This window comes from Chlorocebus sabaeus, chromosome 1 (genome assembly GCF_047675955.1).
Source record: "Chlorocebus sabaeus isolate Y175 chromosome 1, mChlSab1.0.hap1, whole genome shotgun sequence".
NCBI lineage: Eukaryota > Metazoa > Chordata > Mammalia > Primates > Cercopithecidae > Chlorocebus > Chlorocebus sabaeus.
In genome coordinates this window covers 116,474,816-116,486,457 of record NC_132904.1, presented here as the reverse complement: position 1 = coordinate 116,486,457, position 11,642 = coordinate 116,474,816, and the positions used below count along the sequence as shown (strand labels likewise).

General features: G+C 50.1%; 1 long non-coding RNA gene across 1 annotated transcript; it reads left to right on the top strand.

Annotated features, from left to right (window-relative positions):
• The first annotated feature begins 216 nt into the window (after nucleotides 1-216).
• LOC140711504 (uncharacterized) lies at nucleotides 217-10,008 on the top strand. Its single transcript, XR_012092767.1, has 2 exons — nucleotides 217-686; nucleotides 9,758-10,008. It is a non-coding gene; the product is annotated as an uncharacterized lncRNA (long non-coding RNA).
• The last annotated feature ends 1,634 nt before the right edge of the window (nucleotides 10,009-11,642 follow it).

The window sequence follows — 11,642 nt, the reverse complement described above, 5'->3', positions numbered from 1 at the left end:
TCATTAGGAAATACAATCCACATTTCTTCTCGGTTTCAGCAATAGGTGGGGCCCTCTGGGCTTCCCATGCAACAGGAGATTCTTGCCTCAATCCCATCCCCTGTTGGCCACACACTGATGCTGCAGTGATGGAGCCAGGGGCAAAAGTGGCAGCATGGTCCGGGCTAAGCAGAAGGAGCATCCTGAGCGGACGGCATCGGGTTCCAGAAAAAAGTATCCAGGCACTCAGGCCACTGCTGCAAGGAACGGGGCCAGAAGATCCAAGTTCCCCATCAAACCCTTGACTCATAGTCCCCTGGCCTTGGAAAAATAGTAAAAGTCCAACTTCAAAGGAATTTAAATAAGAGCTCTGTTCTAGTTGCACCCAAAAACACATCTCAGAGAAACGCCCCACCCAGACGCTGTTTTTCTATCAGAGCTGTTTTGTGCTAGAGAGGAACCAGAGACTCCTAGTTCTGGACCCACCATTTACAGATAAGGAAACTGAGTCCCAGAAAGGACAAGCCATGTGCTAAAGGTCACGCAACCAGCAAAGAGCAATGCAGGGACAAAATCTCTGAGCTCCAATGCCCAGACTTGACTCTGTCCATGACAGCCCATGGGGTTCTTTTGACATTGATTCCAGACCAGCACCGCACCAGCCCTACCCCAGCCTTGCCAGAGGAAGGGGCTCAGAGAGGTTTAAGGTAAGTAAGAGTCCAAGGGGCTCTTTCCTAGTCCTCTCCCCCAGGCTGAGGAAAGTGGGGGTGAGAAGGGGTAGGGAGCGAAAGAGCAGGGGGAGCTACCAGAGGCGCAGGATTCGGTTGGGCGCTGGCTCTCACGCGGGCACAAAGATGTGCTCAGTGCAGCTCAGAGGGGTGCGTGTGGAGTGAGAAAGCTTACACCTAGAGATGCGATCTCACATTTGTAAAACAACTCACACGTTTGAAAACTGCTACAGATACTCTCATTTCATTCATTCCTCACAATGCGTCTTACACATCAGGAAACTGAAGCTGGAAGAGGTTATGTAACTTGCCCAAGGTCATTTGCTCCAGAGCTGGAGAGAAAGAACTCAGACCTCCAAGTTCTGGCCCCAAGGTCCATGTGCTGGCCACCAAAATGCATGGTTCATTTGCACCAAAATGCCTGGTTCAAATGCAGTTGTTCCTTCTTTTGCAGCATACTTTCATGTCCATTTCTTATTTGATCCTCACCCTGCCTGTGAGGTCTGCAGGGCCGGAATTACAGAAATCCTGTGTTACCACTGAATAAAGTGAGGCTCAGCGGGGTCAGGGCTTATCAGAGAGTGGAGAAACCATGTCCTTTCCATGACATGGTGTGATGCTGCCAGGGTCACACTCTCCCCTCCTCTCTGGACTGGTGTCCCCAGGGCTGGAGTGAAGGGGAAAGGTGCACTCAGAGGCCCTGAGAACAGAGCGAAAACCCTTGTGGAGGAGCCAGTGAGAGGCTAGAGCCATGGGACCCCAGGCCAGGGTCACAGAGAGCCCCTGAAAGTGAGAATTGAAGGGTATAGTGACCCCGAGACACAGCAGCAGCAGGTCACCTGGTGCTGGGCCACCTCTGAGGGAAGGGTGGTAGGGGGAGGGGAAGCTTTGTCCAAGGAAAGAACAAAAGAGCAGAGTGGAACGAAACAAAATCAAAGGACAGAGGACCTGTTTCTGAGGCAGGGAGAGGGTCCTAAGGTAACGTGGGTCTTGAACTCCTGCTGTGACCTTGGGAAAATAATCCCCCTTCTCTGACCCCGGTCTCCTCCCCTATAAAATAGGAAAATAGGACAAGATCAGAGAATTTTCAAACATTTTGGCAGCAGAACACTGTTTTCAAATAATAAGGATTAATTAGTAGCTGACATTTATTGAGCATTTACAACGCACCAAGCTTTGTAGTAAACATTTTATACACATGACAGTATTTAATCCTCACAACTACCCTATGAGTGGGTGTTCTTATTATCCCCATTTTACAGATGAGGAAACTTGAGGCTCAGAATGGTTAATTACTTCGCCTAAGGTTACTGATTAATAAATCACTGAGTAGAGACTCAAACCCACATCTGTCTACCAGCAAAGGCTGTCCGTACTACACCATGGTATCTCCAAAAGAAACCTTATATGAAGTTGCTGCAGAAACTCAAGGGGAAAAAAGGACTTTTAGGTCTTCTGGAACTATAACATCTAGTCTCAGTGAATCTGCCCCATCTCTTAGCACTGGGTCCTGGGAGGAGGCGGTGCTTCCACCAGCTCCCTCCCCTTCTTCCCGCCATGTTCCTACTTCCTAAGAAGCAAAGACAAACTTGAGTTAGGATCAACACGAGGAGCCCACAGTGGGTTAATGTGACAGATGCATCTCCCTGGGTGGCAGAGTGGGCTTCTTGTCGGGTGACAGTCACTGAAGCATGCTTCCAACTCGAGAGTCCTGGATGTGTGTGGACACAACAGTGTGCTGACCACGAGTGAATTCATAGGCAAGCCTTCCCGGGAAACAGGCCATATTCCTAACTGAGGCTCCCTGGAGTGGCTGGTGGTCACAGCACCCACCATGTGGACACTTTGTCCTCCTGATACTAATAATAGCAAATAGCATTATCATCCGGCAGGCGCTCTTCTAAGTGCTTTACAAATGTTGACTCGTGTAATCCTCACAGCAGCACTGTGAGGTAGAGACTATCATTACCCCTGTTTTATAAAGGAAGAAACTGAGCAGATAGCCTTTAAGTAACTACCCCAAGGTCAGAGGAGAGGAGCCCTTCTTAACACATTAGAGACACTCAGGGGTGCAGCAATTCACACTGCTCAAAGAGCCTTACAAATACTAACTGATGTGTGAAAGGATTAGAGTGTGTTCACAGATCCCAGCATCTCAGAGCTGGAAGTTGTTTTAGAGACCCTCAGATTCAGACCCTTCATCTTATGCACAAACTCGGGCCCAAAGAGGGACGGTAACTCAGGTGAGGTCGCAGGTTCGTGATAAAGATGAGTCCAGAATCCATCTGTCCTCACACTTCCTCGGCCAAACAAGAAAGTGCAGCGATTATTCCCCATTCTCGCTGAGAGACAACCTGAGATGATCAATCCAAGGTCACCAGAGGGAGGAAGGCATGAACTCAGCCCCAGAACTCACTCAGTGGTCCTTCCCATGAACTCAGATGTCCTCTGGACACCGAGGGGCTAAATGGAGCCCAGGCGCAGGAAGGGACAGAGACCCAGCCGGCCCTCCTGTGAGGCAGAAGTTATTACTCCCAGCCCAGCGCAGACTCCTCCAACCACCCCCAGCTCTCCGGGGCCCGTGGAGATGGGGTGGGAAGGGAGCCAGTCAAGTACACACCTCCCTTTGATAACTTGGAGCCCTGGAGCCGACATTTGCCAGCAGGCTTAACCCCTTTTGTCCATACTTCCCTCCTCAAGAAAACCTTAATCATCCTCATTTGAATTTCAAATGACCTCTCCCCCTCCCCACCCCAACAGGCTTTGAGGCAGGGATATGGAAATTCACCCTGCAGTATGGAAATCATCGCCCTATGCAAATTGGGTGCCGAGACCCCATCGTCATAGCAACCACCCAGTTTCCTCTCCTTTCCTCACCTCTCTGGGCTCTGGCTTAGATTTTTGTTCCTTTTTCCAGCCCAAGCAGCTGAAGGGAAGGCAAGCCCCCTACTGGGGCAGGTGGAGTGTCCCCAGCTGAGGTGCCCATTGGGGTCCAGATATGCCAGGCTACTGGCCCACACCTCTCTTACAAACCTGGACTGGGCACACCCAGGCAAGGCCAACCACTGGTTTTTCTGGCTGGGCTAAGCCAAGGGTGGGCTAGGCTGTGGTGGGGAAGACTGGGAGAGTCTGGGGGAGACCATGAGGCCCCCAGAGGTAGCAGGCAGGAAAGGAGACACATGGGGGGCTTTGGTGGTGCCAGTGGTAGGAGATGAAAGGCAATGCCTGGAACCTGTATGTAAAATGCCATGCAAATGAACACCTATTATTTTTTGAGTCAACAACAGCACTGATGCTTTTGGGAGATGCCTGCAGCTGTTTCCCATGCTCCTGGCTTGGCACAAAGGCCTGCCCTCCCTGAGTCTCCCAGGGATCTGCTGTTACCCCAGGAGCGCCCACCAGCAAGCTCACCAGTCCAGGGAGGGCCCAGATGGGCACTTTGAACTCTTGGTGTCTGAAGCCCAGAGGAATGAAACCTAGCCACTTATGAGGGCTCTGGTCACACATCCTGCCCTGTCCTGCCAGACCCCCAGGCTCCAGAAGCCCCTGCTGGGGTGACCTCATGACGCTTTCCTTTTAAGTACTCTCAGCTTGACTCTGGCCCTCTTCCTCCAAATCAAAGCCTGTGGGGAGTGGGGATGAGAGGAGGGGCTCCTCCCTTTCCGCTTCCCACTTCTTCGCCTCCTAGACAGTCCTAGGGGTGGGTCATCCTGCGCCAGTCCTTCCGGGGGGAAGTGGTCTCCACAGACCCATGACAAATGCTGGCCCCAAACTCCAACTTGTCATCTCCTCTGCAACTCCTGTAGTTTCACAAACTTCCTCAAGGACCCAATTCTGCCTTGAAAGAACAAACTCGACCAGCAAAGAGACTGCCTCTAGGTGCACCCCACACTCTGGGGTCTGCAATGTATGTCTGTTTGTCTATGCAGGTGCTTGGGGGCTGGGCTGGGACAGACTGTAGCTGCACGTCAGTTGCCTGGGCTCTGGCTGCTCCTCAAGGCCCTAAGACTTGTTCCAATTTGGTTGCTCATTTCTTTCTAAATTCTTTTTCCACTTTTTCAGGACTTTTCCACACTCAGGTGCTCATTGCCCTCCCTAATCATTTCTGGGAGAGGAAGGTGAGCCCAAGGTACAAAAAGGACTTACTCCCAGCTTGGGGCTGGGGGAGTCTGCAATTTTGGGTGCCTCCGTGAAGGGTTGAGGCCCAGAAAGCTGCAGTGGCCTGAGTCTCTGGATGCTGCTCAGTCTTCCAGTCTGCAGGGTAGGTGGGTATCATGCTACCCCGGCCAGCAAAGGACAGACTGGGACCTCCCTCTCCTGCTGGGTCCCCCATCATCATCCCCCAACATCTCCAGGGAGGGAGTGAGAGGAATGGTAAGGAGGTCATAAGAAGATGCACCAGGGTCAGGTGGAGGGAGTGAGAGGAACGGTGAGGAGGTCATAAGAAGATGCACCAGGGTCAGGTGGAGGGAGTGAGAGGAACGGTGAGGAGGTCATAAGAAGATGCACCAGGGTCAGCTGGAGCATTGCTCACGGAGGCCACAGGAAAGAGACTTTCTAATACACAGCACAAACTCCACTAAGGTAGTGCACCGCAAGGCATGAGCCACCGCGCCCGGACAGCTACCATTGTCTTATGTCCTCTGTCTGGTTCTCCATGTTGACTCCCAGTCTTCCTACCACGATCTTTAGGTAGAAAGTCCCCGCAGCGACCAAAGCTGGTCTGTGTACTGTGGAGGTCCGGGACCAGGTATAGACAAACAGTGATTATAAGAAGTTAGAAATGTTGGCTGGGTGCGGTGGCTCACACCTGTAATCCTAGCACTTTGGGAGGCTGAGGTGGGCGGATCACCTGAGGTCAGGAGTTCAAGACCAGCCTGGCCAACATGGTGAAACTCCATCTCCACTAAAAATACAAAAACTATCCAGGCATGGCACATGCCTGTAGTCCCAGCTACATGGGAGGCTAAGGCAGGAGAACTGCTTGAGCCCAGGAGGTGGAGGTTGCAGTGAGCCAAGATCGTGCCACTGCACTCCAGCCTGGGTGACAGAGCGAGACTCCATCTTAAAAAAAAAAAAAATTAGAAATGTTAATAGCACATCCAAGCACTCCATCAGTGGGCCTCCAGCTGAACTGTGTGTGAGCCCATTGGGTGCTGTTGAGTACGCATGGTAAGTGCAAGCTGCATGCTGTCGGGCACAGCACAGTAAGTCTGGATACGTGTCTGTGACAGGCTGGAAATATAAGCACTGGTCCTCCTCCCAGACTCTTTGAGAAGCAGTGCCCTGAGGAATGACTACACATCAGCTAAGGGAACTCTGGGTGGTAAAAGATGGCTCATGGATGCCTCCCGCACCAGGCTCCCTCTCCTTTTTCCCCTTTTACGTTGGACAGAAAAGGAGTCCATGTTCTACTGGGGGCTGCAAAGGTGGCAACAGGGGTCGAGGGGTGACCATTTCCTTAAGGAGATCTCCAAGAAGAGGGACTGGTGCCGGGCAGGGCTAGCCCAGCTCCTCATGGCTCATCTGAACCATACAATCCTGCCCCTCTGCTTACCCTAGTCCTGGGTGTTGGCTGCGGAATCTATGGATGAGAAAGTGTCTATAGTTGTAAGTCATGGTACAGATGTGAGCTGCTGCTGTGGCTGTTTTATTGGATAAAGTTCTATGAGTGCTGGAGGCAGAGAAGCAACTCCTGGCACCACAGGCTGTTCTTCTGCCATCTCTGGCACATGGAGCCACAGTCTAAGGCTGAATGGTGAATCAGTACCTACTAATTTCCCTGTCACAGAAAGGAGAAACAAGGTGGGGTGGGAGCCACTCTGAGAAGGGCAGAACAAGGCCGGGTGCGGAGGCTCATGCCTGTAATCCCAGCACTTTGGGAGGCCGATGCGGGTGGATCACTTGAGGTCAGGAGTTTGAGACCAGCCTGGCCAACATGGTGAAACCCCATCTCTACTAAAAATACAAAAACTAGCCGGGTGTAGTGGTGGGCGCCTGTAATCCCAGCTACTGAGGAGGCTGAGGCAGGAGAATCACTTAAACCTGGGAGGTGGAGGTTGCAGTGAGCCGAGATCGTGCCATTGTACTCCAGCCTGGGCAACAAAGCAAGACTCCATTTCAAAATAAATAAATAAATAAATAAATAAATAAATAAATAAATAGATAGATAGATAGATAGATAAATAAAAAAGGCAGAACAAGAGGTATGGGCTTATGCAGCAGCATGAGGGTCTTAGGTGAGAGATAAGAAAGGGACTTCCAGGCACTGAGGATGGCATCCTGTAGGAATAGGCAGCCAAGGCCAGGCGCAGTGGCTCACGCCTGTAATCCCAGCACTTTGGGAGCCCAAGGAGGATGGATCACGAGGTCAGGAGTTCAAGACCAGCCTGGCCAAAATGATGAAATCCTGTCTCTACTAAAAATGCAAAAAATTAGCTGGGAGTGTGGCACACACCTATAATCTCAGCTACTCGGGAGGCTGAGGCAGGAGAATTGCTTGAACCCGGGAGGCAGAGGTTGCAGTGAGCTGAGATCATGCCACTGTACTCCAGCCTGGGCAACAGAGCAAGACTCTGTCAAAAAAAAAAAAAAGGAAAAAAGAAAAAAGAAAAGGCAGCCAAGAGAAAATGTGGGATTGGTTTTCTTAGAGATATAAAATAGACAAAAAATAAGTCTCTAAGAAAGTAGCTTCTCTCATTTTCCAGGGATGGGTTTGAAATGTCTCCAAAAGAAGAGAGACATGGACAAGATGTCCTCTCAGGAATTCATAGCAGGAATATCAGGACCCCCTTGATGTCTGGGGGGCTACGGTTTCATTCCTCTCTTCCAGAGAGGTGAGGGATGGAGCCAGTACAGACAGAGGTGCAGACCCTAGAGGCCACCTAGCCCACCGCTTCATTGTATTCCTTCACTACCCATCTCCTTCTATTACAATGAGGAAATTCAAGTCCTGGGCACAAGTGCATGCAGGACTTAATGATGGACTTTGAAAATTATACACCATCACACAAATACAGTTCAGACTTGCTCTGTCATTTAATCATAAAAAGGGAGGGTGTGTGGATGTGTGTGTGTGTGCACGCGTACACACATGCTCACACATGTGCTTCATCTAGAGATGGTTGTCAGCTGCGCATGGTGGCTCACACATGTAATCTCAGAATTTTGGGAGGCCATGGTGGGAGGATTGCTTCAGGCCAGGAGTTCGAGACCAGCTTGGGCAACATAGCAAGATACCGGCTCTACAAAGAGATAATTTTTAAAAATTAGGCATAGTGGTGCACACCTGTAGTCCCAGTTACTCCAGAGGCTGAGACAGGAGGATCACTTGAGCATAGGAGTTCAAGGTTGTGGGGAGCTGTGATCACCCTACCATATTCTAGTGTAGGTGACAGAGTGAGACCCTGTCTTTTTTTTTTTTTTTTTTTTTGAAATAGAGTTTTGCTCTGTCTCCCAGGCTGGAGTGCAGTGGCGCGATCTCGGCTCACTGCACCTTCCGCCTCTTGGGTTCAAGCAATTCTCCTGCCTCAGTCCCCTGAGTAGCTGGGATTTCAGGTGCCCACCACCACATCCGGCTAATTTTTTGTATTTTTAGTGGAGACAGGGTTTCACCATCTTGGCCAGGCTGATCTTGAAGTCCTGACCTCGTGATCCACCCGCCTCAGCCCCCCAAAATGCTGGGATTACAGGTGTGAGCCACTGCGCCTGGCCGAGACCCTGTCCTGAAAGAATAAAATAAATAAAAATGGTTGTCAAGTACTTCCTAGATTTCTCCTGTCCTCTCTGCCATTTTAAGAATAGTTTTATTAATATTTGGACTGAAAAATCACACTCACCCCTAAAAGTCTTCTGCCCATTCCTACCTGGAACCTCACCTCTCAGTTGTCATTTCCAGCTTGTTTTCTTGGGGAGGCAGCAGGGTCTCATTCTTTCTTTAGGACCTTATGACAATCACTACCCTCCTGTGCCTCAGTTGTGCTTCCCTCTAAAATCATGTCCGTGCCTTCCGAAAGCCATGTGGAAAATCGCCAGGGTTAGGTGGGGAGACTTTCTGCAAAGGGTCCCCAGAGAGCTGACTCGCCTCTGAGGTCCTGCTGCAGGGTGGGGCTGACGTGAGTCATTCCTCCTCCTGGACAAGACAGTGAAGGCCAGGGAGGAAGGGCAACAGGAAGGGCTGACAAAGCCCAGTCCCCTCCCTCATCTCCAGCTTCCCCCTTTCCCCCCTGGGCTTCCCTCTTGGAGTCTTTCCTTCACAGATCTCTAAGCAGAGCAAAGGTGCCAAGGCACTTGCTCTATAGTCATCTGGGTTTGAAGCCCCACCCCCTGCCCCTGGCCCTACCCCTGCCAAATGACAACTGAGCCTAAGGGATATGGGGGTGGGGAGTTGGGGTGGGGTGGGAACTGCGGCTCCTTGGACTAGATTAGTCTATCTGTGGGGAACTTGGCTCCCCTCTGGCCCCTTTGTGCCATCCTCCATAATTTTGCTACCATTGTCTTGTCTTTTTTTTTTTTTTTTTTTGAGACCAACTCTCGCTCTGTCGCCCAGGCTGGAGTGCAGCAGCGCCATCTCGGCTCACTGCAACCTCCACCTCCTGCATTCAAGTGATTCTCCTGCCTTAGCCTCCCGAGTAGCTTGGATTACAGGCACGTACCATCACGCCTGGCTAATTTGTGTATTTTTAGTACCGATGGGATTTCACCATGTTGACCAGGCTGGTCTTGAACTCCTGACCTCAAGTGATGAGCCACCGTGCCCGGACAGTTACCACTGTCTTATGTCCTCTGTCCCTGGTTCTCCACATTGACTCCCAGTCTTCCTACCACCATCTTTAGGTAGAAAGTCACTAGAAAGACTCAGGCTTAGTTCTGTCATTCTCTAGGTATGGGAGCTTGGGAAAAGTAGCTAAGGTTCTTTCTCATCACCAGCCTTCATTTCTCCATCTGTGAAGTGGGCTAATAGTACTTACTCTCATAGAGTTGTTGTAAAGGCCAAATGCATGAAGTATTTGAGAACACCCTTACAGACATATGTTGTCACTGTTATCCAGGCAGTCATGAATTCCTGCACTAGAAGGACAACTCCTTGAGGACAGGGGTGCTCTTCATCTAAGCCCAGGATCTGCCACCAAGTCATCCTCCAAAGATGTCGGTTATGCAACTACAAGCTAAGTCAGAGAAGAGGATCAGAGCCCAAACAGAGAAGACAGCTGTGAGTGTCAGAGGAGAAAAGACTGAAAGGGAAGCTGGAAAGAAAGGAATGGGGAGAAAACCAGAAAAAAGGATGGAGAGAGAGAGAGAGCTCAGAGCTGAGGAAACCTGCACAAAAATGCAAGATGGAAACCGATGGAAAGAATTGTGAAAAGCAGAACTGTGCACACATCCTTTAAAATTCAGCCCTTAGAGATTATCTAGTCCAAACCCCGACTCTGTGGGGAGGAAAATAAAGGTCCATGTGGGGAAACGCTTGCCAAGATAATATGTAGGGAGCTAATGGCAGACCCAGAATAAGAGTCTGATAGAGTCAGACAAGGCCAAGTTTGATTTCTGGCTATAAGCTGTGTGATATTGGGTAAGTTCGTTTCTCACTCTGAGCTATGGTTTCCTCATCACTGAAAATGGGGTTAATCATGTCTCTATCTCATAGCCTTACTGTAAGAATTAAATGAGATGCTGTAAATAAAGTTGCCTACATGTGCCTGCTGTGGGAGGAGGCTCTGTGAATGTTATGGTCTCTCCCTCCTTCTTCCTGACCCTCTGTTCTTTCCTCCTTTGTGATTGAGGCAATGATGTGACCAGCATGGTCAAAAGTCACAGGGTTAGCCACATCTGTACTTGGGGGTTGTCAGTTACAGACCGGGGGGCTTTTGAAATGTGGGTAAGGCTATATTCTCATCAACCACCTAATTGAGAACAGAAAAAAATTGTTGTCAGCCTCAAGAGTGGAGAAAAGTCCCAACGCAGTGGCTCATGCCTGTAGTCCCAGCTACTTGGGAGGCAGAGGCAGGAGAATCCCTTGAGCCAGGAGTTCGAGGCTGCAGCGGCCATGACTGTACCACTGCACTCCAGCCTGGGCGACAGAGGGAGAAACTGTCTCAAAAAAAGAAGTGGAGGAAAAGTAACAACAGTTAAGGAAGCAATAGGTAGGAAGGACAGAAAAGCTGATAGTTCAGAAATCTAGAAAGAGGAAAGAATACCGAACAGGGGCTCTGAGCCTTGGCTGGTCCCTTGTGCTGCTGCAAAGACATTCTGAGCCCTTGGGCAGCTTATTCTTCATCTATGCCTCGGCTTCCTCACAGGCCAAAGGAAGGAAAAGATGTGCCACCCGGCCAGGTCTCCACCAGCCAGGAGGTCTGTGTCCGGCCCTGAGAATGCTCTCCTGGGCATTCCTGACCAGTGCAGATGGGGAAATTTACCTCCCTTTCCCAGTTCCTACCCCCAGTACCCCTTGGGGATTTCACACAGCAAAGGGGGTGCTTTCAGGGAGCCGGGTCTTTCTAACTCACCTTTGTTTATAGTTCCTTTAAAACCCAGAGACAAACCACCCCTTAATTCATGCACTACTAAGAAGGTGAATCTGCCTTTTAAAATCCAAAGGAAGCCATTAAACCAGGTTGGTAACCATTGTGACTCATAATAAGCTTTCTTCTGTAAAAAAATGAGTCAGAACGACTTTCCAGGAAGTTTGGTTACTTTAATTAGCCACCTCTTTCTTCTTGCCCTTAAACACATGCAGTAATTTGAAGATCACCTAAGTATTGATGCTACCAGCCAGGAGCCCTGAAGTGAAAGATCTACTGGTGGTGGTAAAGTTCCAGACATCACGGGCTCCTTGGAGCTGAACAGGCACCTGTGCAGAATCCTTTCCTAAATGGTGAAGGGAGCAAACCAACCTTCTGGGCTGACGCACTGGCCTGAGTAAAGTGGGGAATGAGC